The sequence below is a fragment of the Myotis yumanensis genome, unplaced genomic scaffold (genome assembly GCF_028538775.1).
Source record: "Myotis yumanensis isolate MYYU_CA2020_CCGP unplaced genomic scaffold, mMyoYum1.0.hap1 SCAF_3, whole genome shotgun sequence".
Lineage (NCBI taxonomy): Eukaryota > Metazoa > Chordata > Mammalia > Chiroptera > Vespertilionidae > Myotis > Myotis yumanensis.
Window position 1 is genome coordinate 10,639,586 of NW_027223754.1, and position 17,710 is coordinate 10,657,295.

A 17,710-nucleotide genomic window follows, 5' to 3' on the forward strand; every position below is an offset into this window, starting at 1 on the left:
GGGTGAGGATTAACCAAAAAAGTAAACTATAAATAAATAAATAAATAAATAAATAAATAAATAAAGTCATTACAAAGATACAGACAAATGCTTGGCGATTCAGAATAGGGCACATTTGCACCATCAGGTAAATGGCCTTAGACTCTGGAATGAAGTTTGTCTTTTTTCCTACTGGCTTAACACTCAAACATTCATTCATTCAACACTAGTTGAACACTTGCAGTTTCAAGCACTTGTGAATATGGTAATTAGCTAAATAAAGTCTCTGTTCTCATGAAAGTTATCATATTCAAATGAGAAAACCCAGACAGAATGCCTAAAATGTTAAAAGTAGAAAATGTTAAGTGTCGACAAACATGTGGAGCAATGGAAACACTCATACATTTCCAGTGAGAGTGGAAATTGGTGCAATCACTTTAGAGAATCACTTTTGTTGGTAGTATCTACTGAAGATGATTTGTAAACCCTGTGATTTAACTCTTCTACCCCAAGGTATACATTCAACAGAAGGACAGATATATGGACACCAAAAGATATGCACAAGAATCTTTCTAGTAGCACTATGTACAATAGTCCAAACTGATACAATAAAAATGTCAATCAATAGTAAGATGGATTTTTTTTAAAACTGAGGTTTATTTATATACAATGAAATAATATAAACAACTAAATTGAATGACCTACTGATATATATGGTATATGATCTCACTTATGTAAAGATCATTTATAGGCAAAATAAATCTATGATGTTATAAGTCAGAGCAGTTGTTACTTTGGGGGAAGGTAATGAGTGTGTGTGGGGTGGGGGCGGTTTCTGTAAGTCTTATGGGAGCTATAATGTTCTATTTTTTTAAAAAAATCTGGGGAGCATATCTAGTAACCCATATAGTCTTTTCATTTTTCTGTATACAATGTTTGAATAAAAACATTTATTTCATAGTGTGGTAATCAACACTATGCAGAAAAGGAAATCAGGAAAAAAAGAGTTAGAGAGGGGTGGGTTGATATGGGAGATAAAATATTCGGTATTATATAGCAGGGACCAACAAGTATTTTCTTTTCAGGCCATGTGATCTGTGTCACAACTATTCTGTCACTGTGGCACACATGCAGCCGCAGACAGTATGTAAATAAATGTGATTATGCTCCAATAAAATTTTATTTATAGACCCTGAAATTTAAATTTCATATGATTCTCATATATCACAAACTATTATTCTGCTTTTGAATTGTTCCCCAATTATTTAACAATATAGACACCATTCTTAGCTCACAGGCTATTGAAAATAGGCAGTAGGCAAATTTAGCCTGTGGGCCCATAGCTTACAACCCCCAATGTATGGGGTAGTGACAGAAGGTCTCTCTAATGAAGTAACTTGGCATAGAGCCCTAAACAAATTGAGACAGAAACTCACATGTTTATCTGAGGGCAGAGTTTTCTCTGGAGGGGGAATAGTGAGTGTTAAGGTCCTTAGGTGGGAGCTTGCTTGGTGTGTTCAAGGAGCAGCCTATAGGGCTAGAACCCAGTAATGGGGATGGAATCAGAGCAATTAACTACCCACAGGCACACAGTCTTACCGAGATATGTTTTTAGAAAAATAACTTTGGTGATAACGAGAAACATAAACTGGATGGTAGAATACTGGAGGCAAGGATGTAAACCATAAGTTGTAAGAATTCTCCAAAGAGAAGACAAGAGATTGAACTAGCACTTTGATGGGGTGGAGACGATGAAGAAGTAGAGGGGTTTTCAAATGTTTTAAAGTGCCCAAACCCTCCCACCATACAGGCACACATTAAATTATTTATTTCAAATATAAAATCCTATATAATAAAAAGCTAATATGCTAATGACCGTGACACCCTCACACCATAATGACTGTTCAGCAGGAGGCTGCATGCAGGGCGGGGCAGAGCCACCTTGTTACTCAGGAGATAGGGCAGAAGCGGGGAGGTGCCCTGAGGCGGGACCAGCCTGAAGCGACTCACGGGACCGAGGGCGGGGCTTGAAGCTGCCAGAGAAGGCTGGAGGGGTCAGGGGCGGGGCCAGGTGCACTCGAGCTCTGGGTGGAGAGGTTAGGGTGTCAAGGTGGGGCATGGGCGGGGCATGCACAGGTGGGTGGGGCTGCGCGATTTCACGCATGGGGTCACTATTGAGACTATAATATAATATGAAACTTCTTTCCTTCCTTCCTTTCTTACTTCCTTCTATCTTTCCTTCCTTCCTTCCTTTCATCCTTCCTTCCTTCTTTCCTCTTTCCCTCCTCCTTTTTTATGTTAACTAGAATCTCCAAACCTTTCAGGGTTATAATAATGATGCTCTTCTAGGTAAATTTGGAATTTCCAAGTAAAGGAGACTGGCAACCAACAGTGATAGTCATTTTTAAAATGTGACATATCTTCAGGCTTATTGCTGTACCTGTTCTGGATGAAGAATTGCCTTAAACTCCAACATGAAACAGGTCGTGCTGCCTAACATTATTGTTGAATAAATGGATGACTTGCCTATTGGGTTTTTCACTTAGCAACAACAGTCAGTTTTTTATCAAACTCCAGCTATTCAATGTTTGTTCTTTTACCTCTTGTTACCTCTTTATAACAACCATTAGATATTGACAGTGTCTGATGCTGCAAAACTTAAAGACACAGAATAAATATCTATTGGTTATAGTGGGGTGAAGACTGAAGTGAACAGAAAGATGATTACTGAAAGCTTTCATAAAATTTCCTGTTATTCTTTCACATCTTTTTTATAGAAGATTTATCTCTGGTAACAGGCTATGTCTTTTTTTTTTTTTTTAATATATTTTATTGGTTTTTTACAGAGAGGAAGGGAGAGAATAGAGTTAGAAACATCGATCAGCTGCCTCCTGCACATCTCCTACTGGGGATGTGCCCGCAACCCAGGTACATGCCCTTGACCGGAATCGAACCTGGGACCTTTTAGTCCGCAGGCTGACGCTCTATCCACTGAGCCAAACCGGTTTTGGCGAGGCTATGTCTTTTTTATCTATGGACTAGGAACATACAAATTTTAATAGCACAGAAAATGTTCTGCCAGGTATAGCTAATAAGATCTTTTACCCAATTTATTGTATAGCTTTGTCTCATGGATCCATGAAAAGGAAAACACATTTAGAAAAATCATTATGATAAGACATTTTAATGCAAATTAAAAATAGTTAAATTTAGATAAACAAAATTAATGAAACTATTAATTTGATTAGTATTGATATGAAATGCCTGTCACATATCAAACTCTGCCTAGATTCTAAATTATATAGGTAACCAGGCTAGTGTGGCTCATTGGATTGAGCATCTTCCCATGGAACAAAAGATCCTGGGTTTGATTCCCAGTCAGGGCACGTGCCCAGGTTTTGGGCTCAATCCCCAGTAGGGACATGCAGGAGGCAACCAATCGATGTGTCTCTCTGTGATGTTTCTCTCTCTCCCTCTCCCTTTCTCTCTATCTAAAAAGCAATAAAAACACATTTAAATTATATAGATAAATAATGTAGTCTATATACTGCAAGAGCTCAGCATCTAGAACAGTTGTAAAAATAAATATTTGTAAGAGTTTGAAAATGGAAGGTGGTTAAATCTGGTCATTACTAGATATTAATACACCAATTTACATATGAATAAACCAAAACTCCAGCAAGTTAGTTTACATTTGCAAGGTTATATTGCTGACAATAAATGATAGATTCAAACTTGGATACAAAGCCAATCCCAGCGACTTTTCCCCTCTACAAAATTTCAACTTTTTTCCATCCTCATTTGACATTCAGCAAGTATGTATGTAACAATGACCATGAGCAAGGCACTGTGTTATTAGTCTAAGGAGATAGTAGAAGCATATGTTATTTGGTTATCACTTAAAGCAAGTATAGCCTGGTATATAAATCCATTGACTTTATAGTCAGGCTGTCTGATTTACAATTTCAACATCTCTCGATACATATGATCCAGCAAACTTAATTTCACCTCTCTGTGGCCATCAAAGGCAACATGGGGATCTATCACAGAGAGCGATTAAGATAAGTATATGAAAGTATGTAGTGCCCATCTCATAAGTGTTCAGTAAATGTTAGCAACAACATTGGTTATAAAACTGTCTTCCATTTGTATACAGCATCCTGGCATCTTGATGTGATTACATTAACTATATGTAAGAGTCATCAAAAGGAATCATAAATGAAGGGCTAGGGTAAGAATATGCAACTAGCCAGGAAGAATTTATCAGCCTAAAAGGCATTCTACAATGTTGGCTAAATATTAGTCAACAACAAAAGGCATTTTTAGAATAAATTCTAGATACAGTGCATGTCACCTGATTCTATGAATATCAACCCCATTGGTATTCTAATTGATTTCTTCAAATACCTTTTCTAAAAAATGGTTGATACCATGCTTTTGACAAAAGCTTTTAAAGCATTAGTAAAACTGGAACAATTGAAATTTATTCTTATGATTAAGACTGAAAAGGGAAGAAAAAGGCACAAAATAGTAATACATACATTATGTTTTCATTAAATTGTTTATGGTAGGAATTGCCTAGTTAATTTACATGTGATTTTCTCCTCTATTCTCTGTTTTTTGTTTGTTTGTTTGTTTTTAATTTAGTTAATTATTTTTTTTAATAATTTTTATTTCTTAAATTATTACAAAGAGTATTACATATGTCTCCTTTTTTTCCCCCCCTTGACATTCCCCCAGCCCCTACCCACCGCCCCACCCCCGCCCCGTGTCTTGTGTCCATTGGTTAATCTTATATGCATGCATATAAGTCCTTCGGTTGATCTCTTAATCCCCCCCCAAACCCTCCCAAGGCTTCCCACTGTAGTTTGACAGTCTGTTCAATGTTGCTCTGCCTCTGTATCTACTCCTGTTCATCAGTCTATACTGGTCCCCTTTGTCTGTCCCAACCTCACTGGAGTAGTCTCAACCTCACCAGGGCCATCTGAGCCTCACCAGGGCCGTTAAGCCTCACCAGGGTCGTCCTGACCTCACCGGGGCCGTTTCAACCTCACCGGGGTCGTCCCTACCTCACGGGGGCCGTTTCAACCTCACCGGGGCCGTCCCGACCTCACCAGGGCCGTTTTTACTTACTTATAAAAGATTTTCATTTGAAGCCAATATGTTTATCTCTGATTTATAAACAACTTAATATGATATTGAAATATTTTTTTAATATTACACATTTTCTTCTGAAATCAATTTTTGTTGTGGTTACTCCTCACCTGAGGATATATTTTCCATTGACTTTTAGGTTGACTTTTAGAGAGAGTGAAAGGGAGAGAAACATTGATGTGAGAGACACATTGATTGGTTGCTTCCCGAATAAACCCCGACCTGGGCCACAAATAGAACCTGCAACCCAAGTATGTGTCCTTGACCAGGTTTCAAAGTGTCAACCCTTCATTGCACAGGCTGAGGCTCTAACCACGGGGCAATGCCAGCCAGGACTGGAATCAAATTTAAATTAAAGAAAATAAGTGTGTTTCACATTGATGTTTGAAAAATGAATATGGATAGCCACAGGCAAGGCAATATTGACAAAAAATACTTTCAGATAAGTTAAATATTGAAAAACCTAAATGTTTCCAATGTAAAACTTTACATACGTATATTTAGAACATAATGGGTAGATACTGATCAGACTGAAAAACTTAATCAGCAGCAGAGGGAAGAATTTTTGCTACAAAGATATAAGGGGTATTTTAGACATAAAACCCTTCTGATGTTGAACTTCAACGGGAAGAAACACATTTTATGTATCTAAATGTGGTATGGACCAAAATGGAAAGACCATAGATAGATATTAAAAATTTCCTTCCTTTCACCTTTTTTTCTTTTTTTAAGTTAAATAAAAGTATGACAGGCTGATTCTAATAAATACTATAGAAAGTCCTCATGGAGTGATATCAGAATGCAATTACATTAGGCCCATATCAATCTGCATTTACCCAACTTTCACACATCCTCATATAAATCATCCCTATGTTTATATTTTAAAATGCACCATGACCTATTTTTATCAGTTTAATTGTTTTGTTTGTTTGTTTGCCTGTGGGTTTTCATGTTTGTTTTTGATTTTCTGTGTGTGCTTTGATAGTGAGTAAAACATAGCTAGAAGCAGTAAACTATTTTTGGAGAAAAACTCATTTTTAATTTAAATGTGGACTTTATAGACAGGAATAAGAAGCCCTGATTGCAGCTAATTCCAGCAAATTCAAAAAAGCCTACGGGGAAAACTGATTGGTTACGAAGAAATGCAATCAAGTATGCAACAATATTGATCTTCAAACACAATGCTGAATAAATAATAAAATACAGTTGGAAAAACCCATTTATTTTTATTATGAGGATAGAGCAGATGCTGGCTTAAGTGTGAGAATAAAACAACAAACTCATTGACTATCACAGCTGATACAACCATGGATATACATAACTCTCCATCGTTTGTAATCGTTCATGTCCTTGGGCGAAGAACTAACCCAGAGCCACTTTTATCTGAACAGAATCTCCCACATTAAATATTTAGGTTTCAACGAGTAAGGAAAAGAGAAGGAAACCAAACAGATTCTGGGGACGTGTGCACAGAGCATTTGTCAGGCCACCAACACAGCGTGTTCACAAAGCCCTCCTCCACCCCCTAAAACTTCTCTTGTCTTTAATTGACAAAACATTTCCTAACAAAAAGTTTATGAATTAGGACAAAATAATGACTTGAAATAAATGTCTTAACTCCTAAACAGAAATATTATTTTTAGGATTAGTTCTTACAGCAGAGCAGTGGATTGTTTAGCATGGAAGGATGTTGGCATTTCTCTCTGTAGATCCTCGTGGTATTAGAAGCAGGGCTAGCTCATTTAGACAGAAGCAGCATAAAGAGTTCTAGAATTATTGGGAATGAGGTGGGAATGATTTCAAGAAGTACTGAACTTATTGCCCCTAGAGCAGTGGTCGGCAAACTGCGGCTCACGAGCCACATGTGGCTCTTTGGCCCCTTGAGTGTGGCTCTTCCACAAAATATCGACTTCTGCGCATGGGCCACGAAGTTTCAATCACACTGTACGTGCACACCCGCACATGGTATTTTATGGAAGAGCCACACTCAAGGGGCCAAAGAACCGCATGTGGCTTGCAAGCCGCAGTTTGCCGACCACTGACCTAGAAAATATATTTCTTTCCTTCCTTCCTTCCCTCCTTCCTTCCTTCCTTCCTTCCTTCCCTTCCTTCCTTCCCTTCCTTCCTTCCTTCTTCCCTCCCTCCCTCCCTTCCTTTCTTCCTTCCTTCCCTCACTCATTCATTCAACAAAATTGAAACAGAGCGTAGCCAGGTTCTAACATGAGAGGACATAGGCCTGGCAGGTTCTGGGTCATTTTAGTGAGGAACCACTCTTCTGTCTTCGTGATCTACTTCTGGTCTTACTTTCACACTGCTTCCTCTCAAAACTGTGTACAAAAAGGGGCCACATACCTAACCTGAGTGGGCCTTAAAACTCAGAGACCAAAAGTAACCACCTAGGATGATCTGAACATAAGAATTCCTAACTTCAAGCGTGTCACAGCAGTTAAGCCTATTGTAGGCCTGTAACTTCCTAGAGGAAGGTCAATCTTTACCTTAAGTTAACACACTTTATGCCCTAGCTGGTTTGGCTCTGTGGATAGAGTGTCTGCCTGCTTTGATTCCAGTCAAGGGCATGTACCTCGGTTGCAGGCTCCTCCCTGGCCTGGGCTCTGGTTAGGGATCATGCAGAGGCAACCAATCAGTGTGTTTCTCTCATATCAATATTCCTCTCTTTCTATTTCTCTCACTTCCATTCTCTCTGAAAAAAAAAAAAGATAATGTTTTTGAAATGTCAAGGTAATCTCATTTTCCAGACCCCACGGACAAACCCACTGGAGCCATAGAACCCCTAATTGTTATCTTGTTCTCCAAATACTATCTCTATGTCCTGTAAATGTTAATTATTAACTATTTGGTACTCACTAGTGTAAAACAATTATGTGTCTCTGTTTTACTTTTTCTCCAATCTCAGAGATTTCCCCACTTTGCTTTCCCCCACCCACTTAATCTACTATCAATAGATTTCATGTAACCCTCCTTATATCTATTTCTTCCTTTGATTCTAATGTATAAAACAAGCTGAAAAACTGCTATTCTTTGGAGCATTTTCTCAATTTGCTGATATTTTGCTTCCTGGCAGAGGTCATCAATTGGGCTCAGATAAACTCATAAGAGTTTGGACATTCCTTATGCCGGCACAACTTTTCATCAAACTCTTAAACATTATGTCATCATAGTACCCTAAGTTTGTTTCACAGGTTCACCTTTTGGAAAACGTACTTCCCCATCTAATTACATTTGCCGATGGTAGCTGCAATACCCTATCATTGACTAATTAAGGTGCTCCAGCGCTGGCAATCTGCTGGGGAGAGACAGACAGTGGACAAACTGATTTTAAAAACTAGGTGATTTCAGATACTGAAACTACTGCAACACCAACAAACAAAAGTGGAAAATGCCCACGCAAATAATGAGTGGAAGATTGTCCTGGCCAAGATCTGAGTGAGTGGCTTTGTACATAAAAGACACAGCAAGTGTAAAGGCTCTGAGGCAGAGCAAGCTTGGTATTTCTAGGGAATAGAGAGAAAACCAGTGTGGCTGAAAAGGAGCAAGCTACTAGAAAGAGGAAGGACTGACAAGAGATTAGGTTGAAGATGGAGACAAGAACTCGAAAGGGAGGACTTACAAGTCTAGCCAGGAATTTTGATTTTATGCTAAGTGCCATGAAAAGGCATTGAAAGCAAGGGATGCTTAAGTAATTAACTGGGAATTTTTAAAAGAATATATTGTGCCGAGAGCTTGTGAAACAAGAATCCATATTTTGTATATCCACCATTCATTTTTACATAAATAAATTCATGCTCTAGTATAATTTTCCAAAATGGAAATAGCTCTAGTTTTTATTTCTGTGTAAATATAACAGATACTTTATCCTCTAATATTCTCAAGTACATGTTTTTATAATACCCTGTTTTTCTTTATCATATCAATCATAACTATAGTTGTAACAAATTAATCATTTGGATAGCTATCAGCTTACCTTTTTTCTTGTTGTTAAACTAGGTGTGCAGATTAGGTGGATCAACTCTCAGTGGATAGCTAAGAAGCCAGAAAATATTGTCATTGAATTAATTAACATAATAATCATGTAACCTTTATTCATGTAACACAATATAAATATTTCCCATATCATTAAAACTTCTCTGCTCTATACTTTTTTGATAGCTGCAATACCTAATCATTGACTAATTAAGGTGCTCCAAGTTTTAAGAACATATTATTTTACATAAAATTATTCCTATTTGCTTAAATCTTTAAATTACATGGGCATATTCAGGCCCCTGGGCTTCTGTCTTTCCTCAGTATAAATAATATTCAAATTAAGTGTTAAAAAGTCTCTTCTTAATTTTTTCAGGAACCTCCATACTACTTTTCATAGTGGCTATACCAGTTTATATTCCCACCAACAGTGCACAGGGTTCCTTTTTCTCCACAACTTCATTTATTAGCAAAGATACATGCACCCGTATGTTCATTGCAGCTTTATTCATGGTGGCCAAAACATGGAAACAACTGAAGTGTTCTTTGATAGATGATTGGGTGAGGAAGATGGAATACTACTGAGCCATAAGAAAAGATGAAATACTGTCATTTGTGACAACATGTATGGACCTTGAGAATATCATGCCAGCAAAATATGTCAGACAGAATAAGTTAGGAACCATATGATTTCACTCATATGTGAGGCATTAAATAGAGAGCAACAAATAAACAAACAAAAAAACAAAAATTCATAGACACACACAACAGTATGGTGGTTACCAAATAAAAGGGGGGTAAGGGAGTAGTAAAGGGTAAACAGGGTTAAAATTATAGTGACAGAAGACGATTTGATTTGGGTGGTGAGCACACAATGCAATATATAGATTATATATCATAGAAATGTACACTTAAAACCTATATAATATTATTAACCAATGTCACCCAAATAAATGTAATGAAAACTTCAATAAAAAGTCTCTCCTAATCTGTTATGGGTTGAATTATGTCCCCCCAAAAGTATGTTAAAGTTCTAAACCCCAGTAGAATGTGATCCTTTGGGGAAACAGGATCACTGCAGATGTAATAAATTATGATAAGGTCAGGAGGGCTCCTAATCCAATTAGCTGGTGTCCTTATAAAAAACAGTGGCAAGGAGACAGAGATAGATAGGCACTCAAGGACAACTCGGTGAAGACTGGAGTTGTGCTAACTCAGTACAACAAGAGGCCAGGAGAGAGTCCCGAAACAGACCTTTCTCTAACACCCTAGGAAGCATGGCCCTGTGGGCACCTTGTTCTCGGACTCCTAGCTTCCAGGACTATGAGATAATACATCTCTGTTACTCAAAGTCACCCACTGTGGTACTTTGTTATGAAAATCCTAGGAAACTAATACACAATCACAGGGTCTTCGATGCTAAATGTCCCTTTGATGATCTGAGCAGAAATTGCACAGATTGGTCCTAGTAGTAACCCAAGGACATTATTGTGACCGTCACCATGTGGGAACTCAAGTGATAGAGGAGGAGGATGAAGGTGCGGGTTAAACACAATATTCCCAGTTAAACTTGAATTTCAGATAACCATGTAATATTGGGAAACATTATACTAAAAATCATCACTTGTCTGAAATTCAAATTCAACTGGGCATCTTAGGTTTCTATTTGCTAAGTCTGGCTACCCTAAGCAGGTGACCAGCAGGAGGTTAACATTCCCCAGGGGCAGGGTAAGGAGGGGCTGGTATTTTCCTGTTTTCTGAGGGTTTATCTGATGGCTGATACTTTAGAGGAGTTAGCCAAGTAAAATGGAAGCAATAAATGCTATCTCTGTCAGGTGCAGTGACATGGGTTTGAAAAGACAGCTGAGCCCTAGCTGGTTTGGCTCAGTGGATAGAGTGTCCGCCTGTGGACTGAAGGGTCCCAGGTTCGATTCTGGCCAAGGGCACATGTCCAGGTTGCAGGCTCGATCCCCAGTAGGGGGCATATAGGAAGCAGCCGATCAATGATTCTCTCTCATCATTGATGTTTCTCTCTCTCCCTTTCTCTCTGAAATCAAAAAAATATATATTTTTTTAAAAAGACAGCTGAGAGGATCAGAGAAACAAAAGGACTGCTACAAGATTGCTGGAAATGGGTGGCTAATGCCCCCTTGGAAATGGAATAGAAAATGAAGGGACAAAAAGATAAAGTCTTCTATCACCATTGCATGTCCTTTGGGACATTGTTTATTAATCCAGTGGAAAAACTACTTTAAAGCACCAAGATTATAACCACGAAAGTCTATGTAGTTTCTATTAGCTAATAGAAAGTTTTGAGGTGTGACGCAGAAATGAAAAATTATTCTGAGAGTGCTAAATAAGTTACAGCAACATTTCCTGGCATTAATGGAAGAGCAGATGAATGTGTCTCCTCTCATTTGATGTTTGTGATAGAAAGAAGGATGATGGAAGGGCTCAAATTTAGATAAATTCATGAAGACTGCAAAAGAACATGCAAAAACGAATCTGGCAGATGGAAAGCCCAGAAGCCCCTACATGAATTAGCCTTAGGAAAATTAATAGAGGATGTAAAAGTTTTCAGAAGGAAAAGGGCCAAAAACAGGGAAGATGGGAGGGCAGCTAAATTTGATAATAGTGTTGAAAAGACCTGAATAGAATTTTGACTCACAAGATAGAATTACTTTCCTGAACTGCAAGACTCAATACCTAGGATTCGATTAATTGTCAAAGTTAGGTTGAAATTTTAATCCCAAACAATAATGTGGAGAGAACTCTTACATCCACGTGGGAATAAATCTAAGTAAAAGGACTTACACTGGAGAAATTTTGTTTGAGACATGATAGCTCCCATTTCAAGGGCAAAGATACTGTTTTCCTTAAAACAAGGAGTCTAAAACGTTTTTTCCCACTGAGAACCTACAAAACTGAAGCTGATGAATAAATCATGTAAGTCAATAAAAGGACATGCCAAGGACTATGACTGTCAAAACTACCTTCTGAATGTGTGGTGCGCTTAAGACACCGAACTCTCATCAAAGGACACGTTTGGGCTACCGCACACTCTAAGGATGTGGAGAATGTCGAGATCAGTAATCCCTCTGCCAATGCTGACGAATGCAACGCAGACCTGGCCACAGGAGACCAGGGAGCCTGTGTGGGGTTGTATCAGAAAACACTAAAAGAAGAGAAAAAGGAGAAGTAAAAAACAAAACAGTAGCCGGGCTGGTGGCTCAGTGAGGTCACAGTTTGATTCCTGGTCAGAGCATATTGCCTGGGTTGCAGGCTTGATCCCCAGTGTGGGGTGTGCAGGAGGCAGCCGATCAATGATTCTCTCTCATCATTGATAGCTCTCTCTCTCTCTCTCTCTCTCTCTATCTTTCTCTCTCCCTCCCTCCCACCCTTCCTCCCTCTTTTCCTCCCTTCCTCCCTCCCTTCCTCTCTGAAATCAATAACAAATATATTTAAAAAAGAAAAGAAGAAGCATCAATCTGCCTTCTTTGCCATTAACTGTGCAAAGCAGTTTCCAGCATGCTGGACGAAGCCCGGTTGCCATTGAAAGAGAAAAAGAACACCTGGGGACCCCATGACCCTTTCCCTACAGGAATAACACGAATAGTAAACATATCCTAGGTACACCCCATATCATGTGCCTCTCTGCTTCTTGCTGGTAGTAGGTAAAAACAACCTCTTCCATTTGTCTTAATGCGGGTGTTTATTAAGCTACATATATACATCTTAAGTTTCTGATGAATGTAAAGACCAGTGTTGGTGTGAAAGTGTGGGCACTGTGCCCAGGTCATTTTCAGAGGAACGTTTTCATCGCATCATCATATATTTTAATGTGTATGTAGGATTAGCCACTGTCATAAAAGACAGTCATCAGAAAACCGCACGTGAGCCACCTGACATTTCAGTCATTTGTTCACCTGGACTGCCCACCCAGTGCTGCGCAGGAGGCAGAAATGAAAACAAATAAACAAATAAACAAAACTGCCTGCCTTCAAGCTCCAAGAGCCAACCTCCCCCGTGGGCGATTAAGCATGATCAGAAATGTCAGAGAGAATTACAGCCACACTGCAGTTTAAGAGGCAATGGGACTCAGTGCCATTTGGAGAAGGAGGGAGACTCTGGTCCGAGTTCTGAGGAAAAACGGGTGGGAGCTTAGAAGATGTCACATGGACACCACGTCCTACTGACCTCTTCAAAGCCAGGCAGGTCTGCGGTGTCAGCCCTTTTATTTGCAGCTACAGTTTACCAAGAGCCAAAACAACTTCTTTTTCCCGTGGAGTTTCCATAATTGTTATATAAATTTGACATTAATCACCCTCCCTCTGGGTTCTAGGACTGAGGCGTGAGAAGAAAAAATGCATGTTATTGGGCTAGCTTGTCAGTAATCAAAGCCCCTTTATTATGGTTAATTCCTACCAGATGCAACATTTTGAGGATTAATAGCATATAGAAAGAGGCAAGCAGGAGATTACTTTTATAATTTTATTTTCAAGATCATAGAGCTAATCAATGTCAGAATCAGAACTGTGACACAATACCTTACCTACATATTTAACACAGTTTTCACTCTGATGTTGAACTTCTGATGGACATTAAAAGTATTCCAAAATGATTATTAAAGAGGGTATTTTAAACATATTTATTACAATGATTTTATTAGAGGAAGAGAGTAAAGATGTATTATTGTGGCATAGTTGGCCATTTTTCAAACTAGTTTATGATTCATCTTAGCATATCCGTTTTGTGAGCAGAGTCTATATTTAATAAAGTCAAGTGCTCAGTCTACAATGTTACTCCACATTTTTTGTTTTATATGAGTGCATTTTTCTGCAGGTATGATAAACTACCTTCAGGTTTTAGATAAGATTACAACTATAACTTTTTAAAACATACATTTTTTGTTGAGTCCAGGCCATAAAAATACATCAGAGGAATGGAGAACCTAGCCATTTAATCACCCAGATTATCAGCACTTCTGCAAAAGGCTTTTAAATGGCAAGAAGATAAAATGTTAAGTGTGGATAGTAATTACTTGCCTTTATCTCTTGTGCCAGGTTTCAGGCCTCACCATATAGGTGTTTGTGCAAGATTAACTAGCTATTCAAGTGTGCAATGAGGAACAGATATTCAGCCGAACCAAAAGCTACAGCATGGACTAGGTCAGAGCAGATCGATTCTGCAGAAAGGAAAGATGAGAGAATTGATTGATAGACCTTCACGATTCCACTCATATAAGTGTTTTGATGGCTATTTAACAAAATAAAGAAACCCTCCTTTTTCACAGGTAACAAAATATTATGAAGGAAAGTTGGAAAGAAATTTGGGACAAAAAAAAAAAAAATAGACTGCCATCTGAAAACACCCTCTAGAACGGAAGTGCCTGAATAACTTGGTTTGCATAGGATGGTCCAGTTTAAGCATTAGTAATTAGTATCACCCCACGCTCACCCTTTACTCAAAAATGTCCCAGTTTGGTTGATAAGTTACATGGTAATCCTATCCGGAGGGATTTTGATATCTATTGTCAGAGTCATCTCAAAAGAACTTAAGTGTGAAAGTTGACTCCTCATTCACTATAGGCGACAGCCAGAAAAGACACGGGAGAAGAGAGAGAGTTATCTGGTTGATATTTTAATCTTATGTTATGATAGGTGAGGACAAAGTTTTAGACACTGAGCTAAAATGTGGGGGATATAGCAGTGTGAGTGTGTGTGTGTGTGTGTGTGTGTGTGTGTGTGAGAGAGAGAGAGAGAGAGAGAGAGAGAGAAAGACAAAGAGTGAGCAGTAGTTTTGATCATCTGAAGCAGGTTCTATTCCCCATTCACTCTGAACCTCAAAAAATATGAAATAACCTGGTTGGCGTGGCTCTGTGGTTGAGTGTCAGCCTATGAACCAGGAGGTCATGGTTCGATTCCTGGTCAGGGCACGTGCCACAATTGTGGGCTCAATATCCAGTAGAAGGGATGTAGGAGGCAGCTGAATGATGATTCTCTCTCATCATTGATGTTTCTATCTCTCCCTCCCCCTTCCTCTAAGAAATCAATAAAAATAAAAAATACAGAATAGTAAATATATCAAGGCTAACATTAAAGTGTAATAAAATAAAAATATTTTCAGAGCAAAATTTGAATTTTTCCAGAAACAGAAGAACAGAAGAAATAAATGTTTTCCTTATTAAACATTCCCAAGATATATTGTTAAAATAGCAAAAGCATAGAGGAAAATACATAAATTCCATATTTTAATGACATTTAATATTTTGACATGTGGAAAAAGTCTGTATTGTTCCAATTTTAGTGTATGTGCTGCCGAAGAGAACACAAAGACACAGACTTTTTTTTTTTTAAATCCAACGCTCCCTTGAAATATTTAATAGGCATCTTGAATCAGTCATATCCAGAAGAAAATTCCCAACTTTGTCCAGCATTTCTAATTCAACAAATGTGTTATCATTTAAATAGCCCTAAAAAATGTATTCCCACACATGAAAGAGTATAGTAAGTTTTTAAAAATCTTTAAAATGACATGGAAAAGACATTTACATGTCTTGGCATCCCATCATGTTTAAATTTATGTAACCTGTATTCTAGACAACCTCCCTTCACGCTGATGTTAAACTTTCCTCGGTACGATCATCGTTCCACATGAGGAAGATTAAAAACTAGATTAAAAGATTTAAGAGAATCAAAGCCAAAGTGTTAAAATTTTGTATTAAAAAGAATCCCTCTATATTTGGCACTTTATGTAACTTTAATGTTAAGGATCACTGAGCCAATTAAAATGAAAGCCTATTAACTCCCATTTATAATGTGTAAAATGCATAATTGATTTAGATTCATGGCTTTCGATATCATCTACTCGCCAACAACTCACAAATGCATATCTTCAGAGATAACTTCTGTCCCAAGTTTTATATACTCAGTTGCCTGGTATCATTTCCATTAGGCTGTCTAAAAGAAATCGCCCATGTAAAGTATCCAAAAATTAGTTCTGGATTCCCCGCTGCCCAAAAACCTGTTCCCTCTGCACTTCCCCACTCCTGTTGATAAGTGCATGTCCTCAGTGGTTCACACTGAAATTCCCGGGGGTCCTCATGACTCCTCTAGTTCCGTCCCCACACCCAATCCATCAGGAAGCCCTGTTTACCTGGAGCGCACAATGTGTTCCACATCTGACCTCCTTCCCTTCGACCCTATCCCTTCTGCCTTCATCACTGCTTCTTGCCTTATTTCCCTCCAACCTGCTCTCAACAAAGACGCCAGGGGAAATCCAGAGATGACCTAAATCAGATCAGCTCTTTCACTCACAGTAACAGCCCAAGTTCACACAAAGCCCCACTAACTCCCCCTCGCCCCATATCTGGCTGACTTAATCTTCTGCTGCTCAGCGCTCAGTGGTCAGCACAGCCTGCCCTGTGGGACTTGTGCATTGCCTGGAAGCCCCTCACCCCAGCAAACCCCTTCAGTTCTTTCAAATTTTTGCTCAAATATCAGTGTCTCTATGAGACTCAACCTGACCATTCTACTTAAAATGGCAAAACTCATCCTAAACTCCTGATTTCCCTTACCATGTTCTATTTTTTCTCCTTCCATATCACTTATCACTTCAAATGTTAACATATAATTTACTTGTTTATGATATTTATCATTTTTATTTATTGAAATTAAACATCCCCTGTTAGATTATAAGTCCCATGAGCATGGGGGTACTTGTTGATGTATCCTAAGTACTTAGAATTGTGCCCTAACACAGACTGGTCACTTGAAATTATTTATTCCTGTTGACTTATGATTTTTTTAGTACAAATCACACTAAACTTATGACAATGTCACATAGCAGCACATGAGTAACATTCCAAGAATATAGGATTTTCCTTCTCTCAAACCAGACCACTGTTAGCTTGCCGTTTTTAAGGTGGTATGTTATTGTCTGCCTCACACACCAATTCGTTTCCTCAAAACATAGGAAAGAACGCATTCATGTTATTGGTAATGTATCACACGTTGACAGAATTTATGTTTAAACCTGATTGCAATTTCTGTAGTAATTCTAGAAGTCGCATTAGATTAAAGAGCAGATTCTTCGTATCTCCGATTTGTTTTCTCCACTGCCGCAGGGTAGCCTGTCCGGGTAGCCTTTGAGTGTGACGTGCACTTTTGGAGGCTTGAAACCTGCCTTGGCACCTTTCTGCCTCAGGATGAAGCCGGGTCTCCTCAGAGTGACTAACAAAGTCCTTCCTAAGCACATTTCTGCTGATTATCTAGACTCCTCTTTGACACAATTCCCTCTCACCAGACACTTACACTATACCGGGATTTGCCATTCTTTTTCTTGCCTTTGGGCTTTTAAATATGCTACTTTCTTCGCCTAAAACATTTCACTCTACTAATGCCTACTCAATCCTTTGATTATATTCTAAGTTTTTACTTTACTTTCTTCCCAAAACTTTCTTAACCCAAGGACTGAATAAGGGTTGTCTGGGTTCTCATGACTTCTTGTGTTTGCCACATCCTAGCACTATGTTCTCCAACTAGTTTCCAACACAATTCTGAGAAATAGAAGGTACTAAAACAAACCTTCACTCAAT